This window comes from Schistocerca cancellata, chromosome 5, assembly GCF_023864275.1.
Source record: "Schistocerca cancellata isolate TAMUIC-IGC-003103 chromosome 5, iqSchCanc2.1, whole genome shotgun sequence".
NCBI lineage: Eukaryota > Metazoa > Arthropoda > Insecta > Orthoptera > Acrididae > Schistocerca > Schistocerca cancellata.
Genome location: NC_064630.1, coordinates 774,912,643 through 774,926,231, shown reverse-complemented (window position 1 = coordinate 774,926,231; position 13,589 = coordinate 774,912,643).

The window sequence follows — 13,589 nt, the reverse complement described above, 5'->3', positions numbered from 1 at the left end:
TATTCACAATAAAGTGCCTGGCACAGGGTTCAATGAACCACCTTCATTCTGTCTCTCTACCGTTCAACTTTCGAACGGCACGCGGGAAGAACGAGCACTTAAATTTTTCCGTGCGAGCCCTGATTTCTCTTATTTTATCGTGATGATCATTTCTCCCTAGGACGGTGGGTGCCAACAGAATGTTTTCGCAGTCGGAGGCGAAAACTGGTGATTGAAATTTCGTGAGAAGATCCCGTCACAATGAAAAACGCCTTTGTTTTAATGATTGCCACTCCAATTCACGTATCATGTCTGTGACACTATCTCCACTATTTCGCGATAATACAAAACGACATTTGTGTCGTGCAGCCATCAAGGGTAGACTAGTGGGCCTACGGCTCCGAAAGCCAATATCAATGATGTTTCCTTGAATGGTCTGCACGCTGACGCTAGTTGACAGCCCAGTATTGAAATATGCAGGAATTAGCAGAAGGGCTGCTCTTCCGTCACGCTGAGCGATTCTCTTCAGTCGTCGTTGGTTCCGTTCTTGCAGGATCTTTTTCCGGCCGCAGCGATGTCGGAGATTTGATGTTTTACCGGGTTCCTGATATTCACGGTACACTCGTGGAAAGGTCGTACGGGAAAATCCCCACCTCATCCCTACGTCGGAGATGGTGTGTCCCATCTCTCGTGAACCGACTATAACACCACGTTCAAACTCACTTAAATCTTGATAACCTGCCACTGTAGCAGCTATAATCGATCTAACAACTGCACCAGACACTTGTCGTCTTATATAGGCGTTGCCGGCCGCAGTGCCGTATTCTGCCTGTTTACATATCTCAATATTTGAATATGTTTGCCTATACCAGTTTCTTTGGCGCTTCAGTGTAAATTAAATAATGTGACTAGTGATGAAAAAATATAGATTACGAAATAAGTCTTAGTAATCTCGAATCCTTGCCTCATCCACAATCCTCTTATGTATCGCGAAAGCTAACCACTTGAACGCAACGACTTATTACAGCCAGAACCTTCCCACTGGTACATCCGGGATGCGTGAAACTTCTCTTGCGAGTTCCGCGGAATTGCCAAATTACTACATGCACATTATGTTGCTTTAATGACTTACTAAAGGTATCGAAATTTTGAAGTAAATCCTTGTTGTCAACGTGTCCTCCCCTTGTGAGACACGTAATTTAGATGGGTGGATGCGAAGACGATCTGGAGGCGTTCCAAAGCTTGCTCCAGGAACTAGATACACTACTGGCCATTACAATTGCTACACCAAGAAGAAATTCAGATGATAAACGGGTATTCATTGGACAAATATATTACACTAGAACTGACATGTGATTACATTTTCACGCAATTTGGCTGCATAGATCCTGAGAAATCAGTACCCAGAACAACCACCTCAGGCCGTAATAATGGCCTTGATACGCCTGGGCATTGAGTCAAACAGAGATTGGATGGCGTGTACAGGTACAGCTGCCCCATGCAGCTTCAACACGATACCACAGTTCATCAAGAGTAGTGACTGGCGTATTGTGACGAACCAGTTGCTCGGCCACCATTGACCAGACGTTTTCAATTGGTGAGAGATCTGGAGAATGTGCTTACCGGGGCAGCAGTCGAACATTTTTTGTATCCAGAAAGGCCCGTACAGAACCCGCAACATGCTGTCGTGCATTATCCTGCTGAAATGTAGGGATTCGCAGAGATCGAATGAAGGGTAGAGCCACGCGTCGTAACACATCTGAAATGTAACGTCCACTGTTCAAAGTGCCGTCAATGCGAACAAGAGGTGTCCGAGACGTGTAACCAATGGCACCCCATACCATAACGCCGGGTGATACGCCAGTATGGCGATAACGAATACACGCTTCCAATGTGCGTTCACCACGATGTCGTCAAACACGGATGCGACCATCATGATGCTGTAAACAGAACCTTGATTCATCCGAAAAAATGACGTTTTGCCATTCGTACAACCAGGTTCGTCGTTGAGTACACCATCGCAGGCGCTCCTGTCTGTGATGCGGCGTCAAGGGTAACCGCAGCCACGGCCTCCGAGCTGATCGTCCATGCTGCTGCTGATGCTGCTGCTAATGTCGTCGAACTGTTCGTGCAGATGGTTGTCGTCTTGCAAACGTCGCCATTTGTTGACTCAGGGATCGAGACGTGGCTGCACGATCCGTTATAGCCATGCGGATAAGATGCGTGTCATCTGGCCAGCTAGTGATACGAGGCAGTTGGGATCCGGCACGGCTTCCCGTATTACCCTCCTGAACCCATCGATTCCATATTCTGCTAACAGTCATTGGATATCGACCAACGCCAGCAGCAATGTCGCGATACGATAAACCGCAATCGCGATTGGCTACAATCCGACCTTTATCAAAATCGGAAACGTGATGTTACGCACTTCTCTTCCTTACGCGAGGCATCACTACAACGTTTCGCGAGACAACGCCGGTCAACTGCTGTTTGTGTATGAGAAATGGGTTGGAGACTTTCCTCACGTCAGCACGTTGTAGGTGTCGCTACCGGCGCCAACCTTGTGTGAATGCTCTGAAAAGCTGATCATTTGAATATGACCGCATCTACTTCCTGTCGGTTAAATTTCGCCTCTGTAGCACGTCATCTTCGTGGTGTAGCAATTTTAATGGGCTGTAGTGTAAAATATGAGTGGAGTGACTGTTCAGCTTCGGACTGAAGAACACGACGACGACTACTGTGGTTTCACCGCCAGACACCACACTTGCTAGGTGGTAGCTTTAAATCGGCCGCGGTCCATTAGTACATGTCGGACCCGCGTGTCGCCACTGTCAGTAATTGCAGACCGAGCGCCACCACACGGCAGGTCTAGAGAGACGTACTAGCACTCGCCCAGTTGCACGACGACTTTGCTAGCGACTACACTGACGAAGCCTTTCTCTCATTTGGCGAGAGACAGTTAGAATAGCCTTCAGCTAAGTCCATGGCCACGACCTAGCAAGGCGCCATTAGCATTACATTGCATGTATCTAGAGAGAGTCTCACTTGTATCATCAAGAATGCTGTATACAAATGATGGATTAAAGTTAAGTATTCCAGCAGCTACGTACTTTTCTTATAGCATTCATTACGTATCCTGTTTCAGACATAACGCCAGCCGGCGTGTGTAAACGCGTGCCTTTCGGTTACCCGTCACTGTGGACTGGCTGTCTTGTCAGTCCACAACAACTACAATGACTAATGCGGATTTGCTGGCTGGCGTGGAGGCACTCTGTCGCAGACAGCTCACCGGTGTGTTTGGACGCGTATTTCAGTGAGATGTGCCGAGCTGGTGCGCAGCAGGCTGTGGCCGCTGACTCGCGACTGGCGGAACGGCGGGTGCGCGGGTCGGCCGTCGACCCCTGACCCTGCGGAGGCGGCGCGGCCGCAGCACTGCCAGGCATCACGCAGCCAGCCGGCGCTCTGCCGCAGAGGAAGCGGGGCGCTGTCAGCCTCTGGCTCGTTCCCGCCGCCGTCTGCAGAACTCACGGCCGCCGCGGACGACAGAAGCCGCCGTGTGGCTCAACAGCTGGGCGGTTCGATACCAGCGAGGCGTTGCTCTCACGGCTACACTGCGCGATAACGTAATTCAATTAAGTCACAAACATCTGGAACAACATTCTCTCTTATCCATTGTATCTGATACTGGGACGTTAGTAAATAACGATGTCACATCGAAGCTAACAAGAATGTCATCTGCAGATTCCTCAGTGTGCGTATAATTTCTAAAAAATGTTTCGAATCTTTTATAAAAGCATTTGTTTTATCAACGAGATGTCTCAGTTTGCCAGATAAATGACGTGCTAAAAAAATAAGTCGGCGAGTTAATCACACTGACTATAGGCCTCAAAGGGACCGATTCTTTACGTATTTTCGGTAGTCCGTACATTCTGGGTGAGACAGGTATTCGAGGTGTTACGAGGGCTATCCACAAAGTAGATTACGTTTTGGAATTAAAAATAAATAAAGTATTGGAAAATCTTTTTATTATATACAGATGAAAGCCACACTTCAATACTACTTTTCTACATACTTGCCTTTTAAATTAAGGCACTTATCGTAGCGATGGACGAGCTTGGAAATTCCTTCGTCGTAAAATTCGGCCGTCTGCTCCTTCAACCACGTGGTTACCTCTTCTTGAAGCTGTGCGTCGTCATCAAAACGCTGCATAGCCAACCAGTTCTTCATTGCTGGGAATAAGTGGAAGTCGCTCGGTGCCAGGTCGGGACTGTACGGCAGATGAGGAAACAACTCCCACTTAAAAGATTCGAGAACTTCACGAGTGGCATTTGCCGTGTGGGCCCGGGCGTTGTCGTGAATCAGCGAGATCTTTGACCCCAACTTTCCCCTGCGCTTGTCTTGTATTGCTCTTCTGAGTTTGTGCAGAGTTTGGCAATAACTTTGAGAGTTTATTGTAGTGCCTCTTTCCAGGAAATCCACAAAAATCGTATTTCTACCGGGTTACTGATTAACCACGTGGTTGAAGGCGCAGGCGGCCGAATTTTACGACGAAGGAATTTCCAAGCTCGTCCATCGCTACGATAAGTGCCTTAATTTAAATGGCAACTATGTAGAAAAGTAGTATTTAAGTGTAGCTTTCATCTGTATATAATAAAAAAATTCCAATACTTTATTTATTTTTAATTCCAAAACGTAATGTACTTTGTGGATAGCCCTCGTAGATTCTTTGTAATAGTGCTGTCCAGTCTGGAGTCTGATATCAGGTTTTTCACTTTCCGAACGATTCTGTTCGTCGGATCGCTTTTTAACTTGCGATACACAGGATCAGCTAGTAGTTGTTCAATCTTCCTGTGATAATCCACAGCGTCAAAACCACAGTAGCATTCACCTTATCCGATTTTGTTACAACGATGCTTTCGTTTCTCATGAGTTCAATAAGAGATTTCCTTTCTTGCGCCGATATGTTGCTTTTCGGACGTTTCAATTTCCGTAGAACTCTCGACACATCTTGTCTTACTTCTTCGGCCTGCACCTTCGGAAGAAGGTGCATTGTGTGATCATTCAAGAAGGTTTTCAGATTTCAGTGCTGTGAAACAGAAAGAGAAGCTCGAGAAGCTAGCGTTTACAGTTAAGAAGGAAGACGCTACTGTGGATCTGAAGCGAGTAGTGGTGAATCTCTCGTCAGAAGTACTCGATGAAGCATCTGTTTCAGTTCTGGGCAAAGATCTGAATTTCGCAACTACACCGAAGAGAATACCTGTTGAAGAAATCGCAAGTGCCGTCGATGCATCCTCGTTTCGTCTTCCGTTGGTAAAACAAATACTTTTATAAAAGATCCGAAACATTTTTTAGAAATTATACGCACACTGAGGATATCTGCAGATGAAATTCTTGTTGGCTTCGATGTGACATCGTTATTTACTAACGTCCCAGTATCAGATACAATGGAGATCATAAGAGATGTGAGCGTGTGGGTGGTATTCTGTCATTCTGCGCAACGGATTAATCTGAGATGTAACCTTTACCCTGAGGCTCCTGCAAGATGCAATTTCCACCCCCACACTACTACAGAAGTCAGACAGACGCCCCTAACGTTCTAAAGAGAAATGCCTGAAAAACTTTCAGCAATAAATATCTTCTGGAGTCGTCCGCTGTAAGGAAGTGACACAAAAATTCACAAAATTTCTTACGTAACTAGTGGGATACTTGGGTACTGGAGTAGTGCTAGTTAGTGTAAGAAAAACATGAAACTAACGAAAATTATTATTTATTTTGCAAAAATTCTGAGACATCGCAATGGCACTTTTAGTTACAAACTGTAAAAGTTATTTCCGGGTTCTTTTCGGAATGTGAAGTTACCTCTCAAGGATAGGATTCGCTAATGAAATTTCTATACAAAGTTTAAGATTGTTATTGACTTGGCAGAATGGCTGAGAGCCGCACCTACTCAACTCGAATAATTATCCGTTACAATGTTGCTAGGTACAGTCGAGGCTGTCGCGTGTGAAATGCAGTGAAGTGTACTGTTGTAGAGGAAATATGGGGCTCACAAGAGCTGTAGTGCACTATACCGTAAGCTGCGATGACTGCTGTCTGCGCCGCTCGCTGCTGACAAATAAGATAACTCTCGTTCTATCTGGATTGACCTTCGCCAATCGAACTCTCCCTGCGCCTTGATGAAGTCGAGGACTCCTATTCGCCCCTAGTCTAATTATTGCGTGGTACACCGGTCAGATAACCAGTCCACCGCAATGCCACTCACAATTCCCTCACAGGCGTTTAACTATAACTCTGTCCATTCACACCGCACAATAAGTATGGCGGCCAACACAGTGAACAATGCTTAATCGCAAGGACTCGATACAGAGTCGCACTCCGATTCGCTCTCGACAGAGGTGCTCTCCCAGTGAAGTACTGAGGAGAGACTTGTTCCTCGCTCTTTGAGTACACGTACGAGCCCGCACGCTCTTGTTACGTGTTCTCGCTCCGAGAGCGACAACGGAACGGCCCCTCTCCACGCCAGACGTGAAAGGGTATATCTTTCGGTCTCTTCCATTACTCCTTCAGCTCAAGGCGTCAGGAATATCGTCTGCCAATCGGCATTGCTCTTCTAAAACTGGAGAGTGACGTTTCGTTTAAGGCAACCAATCTGGAAATCTGTAGCATCGGCGTTTGGCGTTTGCTGTCTCCCTGTGAAAATCTCTGAAACTGCGTGCTATGTGTGTAAAGAATGCGTACGCTGGACACTCCCACACAATGTAGCGGAATTTGCTTTTAAGCCGAACACGGGGTCGTCCTTTCTTTCACTCGGGCAAATGCTGTCTGCTCCACGGGCGGTCACCTCGGCGTTTGGCGTTGACTCGTCCTCTGAAGGGACCGGCACCCCAGCGTGCGGTTTGCCTCTCTCGAACTAAAAGCCCCTGTGACCGTCGTGTCTTGAATGTGTGTGTGTATGTCAGCCTGAAGTATTTCAATCTCAGAGCACATTTGCGATTTATTAGTTATTTGCATATCGTTTACATGAATTCCTACAACATTGACTTTATCTTATCGAGTCTGGGTTCGAATGAAGAGTCTTGATGTGCGGAATATGTAAGCAGTGAAGGTCAGGAGACCACAACGTCTTACAAAGTCACTGGTGACAGTGCCACTAAAGCACAGGTATTAAACACGGTTTTTCGAAACTCCTTCACCAAAGAAGACGAAGTAAATATTCCTGAATTCCAATCAAGAACAACTACCAAGATGAGAAACATAGAAGTAGATATCCTCGGTGTAACAAAGCAGCTTAAATCACTTAATAAAGACAAGGCCTCCGGTCCAGATTGTATACCAGTCAGGTTCGTCTCAGAGTATGCTGATAAAATAGCTCCATATTTAGCAATTATATACAACCACTCGCTCACAGAAAGATATGTAGCTAAAGACTGGAAAATTACTCAAGTCACACCAGTACCCAAAAAGGGAAGTAGGAGTAATCCGCTGAATTACAGGCATATATCACTAACATCGATTTGCAGTAGGGTTTTGGAACATATACAGTATTTGAACATTATGAATCGAAGAAAACGATTTATTGACACATAGCACGGTTTCAGAACATATCGTTCTTGTGAAACACAACTAGCTCTTTATACTAACGAAGTAATAAGTGCTATTGACAGGGGATGTCAAATTGATTCCATATTTATAGATTTCCAGAAGGCTTTCGACACCGTTCCTCACAAGCGTCTTCTAATCAAACTGCGTACCTACGGAGTATCACCTCAGTTGTGCGACTGGATTCGTGATTTCCTGTCAGGAAGGTCACAGTTCGCAGTAATAGACGGAAAGTCATCGAGTAAAACAGAAGTAATGTCCGGCGTTCCCCAAGGAAGTGTTATAGGCCCTCTATTGTTCCTGATCTATATTATCGACATAGGAGACAATCTGAGTAGCCGACTTAGATTGCTTGCAGATGATGCTGTCATGTACCGTCTTGTAAAGTCATCAGATGATCAAAACGACTTCCAAAATGATTTAGATAAGATATCTGTATGGTGCGCAAAGTGTCAATTGACCGTGAATAAAGAAAAGTGCGAAGTTATTCACATGAGTACTAAAAGAAATCAGCTAAATTTCGATTACGCGATAAGTCACACAAAGCTGAAGGCTGCAAATTCAACTAAATACTTAGGGATTACAATTACAAATAACCTAAATTGGAACTATCACATAGATAATATTGTGGGTAGGGCAAACCAAAGACTGCGATTCATTGGTAGAACACTTAGAAGGTGCAACAGGTCTACCAAAGAGACTGCTTACACTACGTTTGTCCGCCCTATTATGGAGTACTGCTGTGCGGTGTGGGATCCGTATCAGGTGGGACTGACGGATGACATCGAAAAAGTACAAAGAAGGGCAGCTCGTTTTGTACTATCACGAAATAGGGGAGATAGTGTCACAGACATGTTACGCAAATTGGAGTGGCAATCATTAAAACAAAGGCGTTTTTCGTTGCGATGGGATCTCCTCATGAAATTTAAATCACCAGTTTTCTCCTCCGATTGCGAAAACATTCTGTTGGCACCCACCTACATAGCAAGAAATGATCATCACGATAAAATAAGAGAAATCAGGGCTCGCACGGAAAAATTTAAGTGCTCGTTTTTCCCGCGTGCCGTTCGAGAGTGGAATGGTAGAGAGACAGCACGAAGGTGGTTCACTGAACCCTCTGCCAGGCACGTTATTGTGAGTAGCAGAGTAATCACGTATATGAAGATGTAGATGGTGTCCAAAATTAAAGCAACAAACATAAATTTTGCAACAAAACGGCATAAACAGTTGATAGTAAAGTAGAAACAAAGTAAAGAATACAGAACGCAAACTACTCCAACATGCATAACGGAAGAGCAAAATGTTCCTAGTTTATTCCAGCTTAACAGGCGACAACTGGTCAATGCGCTCAGTAAGGGGTCTGACCACCTGTGGCAGCAATACAGGCCTAACAACGACGGGGCATGTTGTGAGTGATGTCGTCAGTCTCATGCTGAAGCAATAACGCCCATCCTTCCTGCGGAGCTGCTCGCAAGTCTTTGAGAGTGGTTGGCGGATGTTGACGTGATGCAAGCCGCCTCCGTAGTGCGTCTCAGACAAGCTGTATGGAATTCAAATCGGGAGATCGAGAAAGCCAAGCCATGCGTGCAATATCTTCCATTTCCAAGAAAACATCAACCGTTCCTGCTGTATGATCATCATCATCATCATCATCATCATCATTTAAGACTGATTATGCCTTTCAGCGTTCAGTCTGGAGCATAGCCCCCCTTATACAGTTCCTCCATGATCCCCTATTCAGTGCTAACATTGGTGCCTCTTCTGATGTTAAACCTATTACTTCAAAATCATTCTTAACCGAATCCAGGTACCTTCTCCTCGGTCTGCCCCGACTCCTCCTACCCTCTACTGCTGAATCCATGAGTCTCTTGTGTAACCTTGCTTCTCCCATGCGTGTAACATGACCCCACCATCTAAGCCTGTTCGCCCTGACTGCTACATCTGTAGAGTTCATTCCCAGTTTTTCTTTGATTTCCTCATTGTGGACACCCTCCTGCCATTGTTCCCATCTACTAGTACCTGCAATCATCCTAGCTACTTTCATATCCGTAACCTCAACCTTGTTGATAAGGTAACCTGAATCCACCCAGCTTTCGCTCCCGTACAACAAAGTTGGTCGAAAGATTGAACGGTGCACAGGTAACTTAGTCTTGGTACTGACTTCCTTCTTGCAGAAGAGAGTAGATCGTAGCTGAGCGCTCACTGCATTAACTTTGCTACACCTCGCTTCCAGTTCTTTCACTATGTTGCCATCCTGTGAGAATATGCATCCTAAGTACTTGAAACTGTCCACATGTTCTAACTTTGTTCCTCCTATTTGGCACTCAATCCGTTTATATCTCTTTCCCACTGACATTACTTTCGTTTTGGAGATGCTAATCTTCATACCATAGTCCTTACATTTCTGATCTAGCTCTGAAATATTACTTTGCAAACTTTCAATCGAATCTGCCATCACAACTAAGTCATCCGCATATGCAAGACTGCTTATTTTGTGTTCACATATCTTAATCTCACCCAGCCAGTCTATTGTTTTCAACATATGATCCATAAATAATATGAACAACAGTGGAGACAGGTTGCAGCCTCGTCTTACCCCTGAAACTACTCTGAACCATGAACTCAATTTACCGTCAACTCTAACTGCTGCCTGACTATCCATGTAAAGACCTTTAATTGCTTGCAAAAGTTTGCCTCCTATTCCATAATCTTGTAGAACAGACAATAACTTCCTCCTAGGAACCCGGTCATGTGCCTTTTCTAGATCTATAAAGCATAGATACAATTCCCTGTTCCACTCATAACACTTCTCCATTATTTGCCGTAAGCTAAAGATCTGGTCCTGACAACCTCTAAGAGGCCTAAAACCACACTGATTTTCATCCAATTGGTCCTCAACTAATACTCGCACTTTCCTTTCAACAATACCTGAGAAGATTTTACCCAAAACGCTGATTAAAGAGATACCTCTGTAGTTGTTACAATCTTTTCTGTTTCCATGTTTAAAGATTGGTGTGATTACTGCTTTTGTCCAGTCTGATGGAACCTGTCCCAACTCCCAGGCCATTTCAATTATCCTGTGTAGCCATTTAAGACCTGACATTCCACTGTATTTGATGAGTTCCGACTTAATTTCATCCACCCCAGCCGCTTTATTGCACTGCAATCTATTGACCATTTTTTCCACTTCCTCAAATGTGATCCTATTTCCATCATCATTCCTATCCCATTCTACCTCGAAATCTGAAACATTACTGATCGCATTTTCACCTGCTGTATGAAATCGAGTATTTCGTTCATCAATGAAACGCCTTCCAAACCCCCTGGGCAGAACAGGTAATTAGGACTGTGGAAAGGGCCAAATAGGTTGAGGTCAATTCCACCTTCTAATTGTAATTTAATAACACTTTTACACCAAAATCAGCACATAGCCGGACCTTTACCGAATGCAACTCTTTCACGGCTGAAGGCCTCCAAACAAGAAATATTAACATATCAACAAGATAAAAATCCAGTTAAGATAGCAATGAACTAATTAAAAAAAATCACAGCAAACAGAACAAACATATGCAAGGTGCAATACAAACGGCTGAATTACGTTTCAAAATTTTAAAATATATTACCATAATCTTTTAAAGGCAGAAGGCCGGAATGTTTAAACTTGAAAGATAAATTTAAGAATTAATTTTGCAAAATTTTTAAGAAAAAAAAGAATAAATAACAATTAGCCTAAAATTTTTAAGTAGCTGAAAACAGATAATTAAACACCGGTGGCACTCAGAAGCCTCCAGGGAGGTCGGTCTGCCCTCGTTAACTTAGGTAAGACAGATAGTGAGCCCAACTACACTTGATCAGTCGGAACCCAACCTAGGGGCAGCCACAGACTGACCGACAAAACGACTTGCTTGCCACCAACCGGTACATGAGAACTCAAACACCCAAAATGTTACGGACGTAATTATCCACAATCAAATACACTCCTGGAAATGGAAAAAAGAACACATTGACACCGGTGTGTCAGACCCACCATACTTGCTCCGGACACTGCGAGAGGGCTGTACAAGCAATGATCACACGCACGGCACAGCGGACACACCAGGAACCGCGGTGTTGGCCGTCGAATGGCGCTAGCTGCGCAGCATTTGTGCACCGCCGCCGTCAGTGTCAGCCAGTTTGCCGTGGCATACGGAGCTCCATCGCAGTCTTTAACACTGGTAGCATGCCGCGACAGCGTGGACGTGAACCGTATGTGCAGTTGACGGACTTTGAGCGAGGGCGTATAGTGGGCATGCGGGAGGCCGGGTGGGCGTACCGCCGAATTGCTCAACACGTGGGGCGTGAGGTCTCCACAGTACATCGATGTTGTCGCCAGTGGTCGGCGGAAGGTGCACGTGCCCGTCGACCTGGGACCGGACCGCAGCGACGCACGGATGCACGCCAAGACCGTAGGATCCTACGCAGTGCCGTAGGGGACCGCACCGCCACTTCCCAGCAAATTAGGGACACTGTTGCTCCTGGGGTATCGGCGAGGACCATTCGCAACCGTCTCCATGAAGCTGGGCTACGGTCCCGCACACCGTTAGGCCGTCTTCCGCTCACGCCCCAACATCGTGCAGCCCGCCTCCAGTGGTGTCGCGACAGGCGTGAATGGAGGGACGAATGGAGACGTGTCGTCTTCAGCGATGAGAGTCGCTTCTGCCTTGGTGCCAATGATGGTCGTATGCGTGTTTGGCGCCGTGCAGGTGAGCGCCACAATCAGGACTGCATGCGACCGAGGCACACAGGGCCAACACCCGGCATCATGGTGTGGGGAGCGATCTCCTACACTGGCCGTACACCACTGGTGATCGTTGAGGGGACACTGAATAGTGCACGGTACATCCAAACCGTCATCGAACCCATCGTTCTACCATTCCTAGACCGGCAAGGGAACTTGCTGTTCCAACAGGACAATGCACGTCCGCATGTATCCCGTGCCACCCAACTTGCTCTAGAAGGTGTAAGTCAACTACCCTGGCCAGCAAGATCTCCGGATCTGTCCCCCATTGAGCATGTTTGGGACTGGATGAAGCGTCGTCTCACGCGGTCTGCACGTCCAGCACGAACGCTGGTCCAACTGAGGCGCCAGGTGGAAATGGCATGGCAAGCCGTTCCACAGGACTACATCCAGCATCTCTACGATCGTCTCCATGGGAGAATAGCAGCCTGCATTGCTGCGAAAGGTGGATATACACTGTACTAGTGCCGACATTGTGCATGCTCTGTTGCCTGTGTCTATGTGCCTGTGGTTCTGTCAGTGTGATCATGTGATGTATCTAACCCCAGGAATGTGCCAATAAAGTTTCCCCTTCCTGGGACAATGAATTCACGGTGTTCTTATTTCAATTTCCAGGAGTGTATGTATATCTATTAATCTATCAAAACCTAGGGTACTTGAAAGCGCTACTCAACTTGACATGCTGGGTCGGTGAGTCACTACGCTCGAAGCGATCGGACATCTCCACACGCGCTCTGACACTGCGCAGGGACCGCGAGCGGACCCAGCCGACTGCGCCACACGGAGATATCCTCCCTGGTCCGCAGCAACCGACCGACTCCTCTCAGAATGCCGACAACATCTAAAATAGTCGTCAGTGGAAATAATGCCAACTACACACATAACCTGACAAACACTTGCACGAAGACAGCCGACTCATGACCGATCGGCGAGCCAAAACGCGTCGTCTGGTAGGACGACCGATCGACGATCCACCAAGACCGTGGCCCGGCTCAAGTGATGCGTGGCGGCAATGGTCGGGCGAGCCATGTCGACGCAGACCTCACTGCTCCAACCCGACTGCACTAGTGTCGCATTGCAACTCACCAACTGGCAGGTCCGGAATGCACTCCAGATACGTTCCAACTGACTGGCAGATCCGAACTCGAGAACCGAACTGTCTTCCGACAGACAACGACCAGGAAGTAACAGCAGTCGAGCAAGGATACTACGAGAGGGGATATATCGATACGCG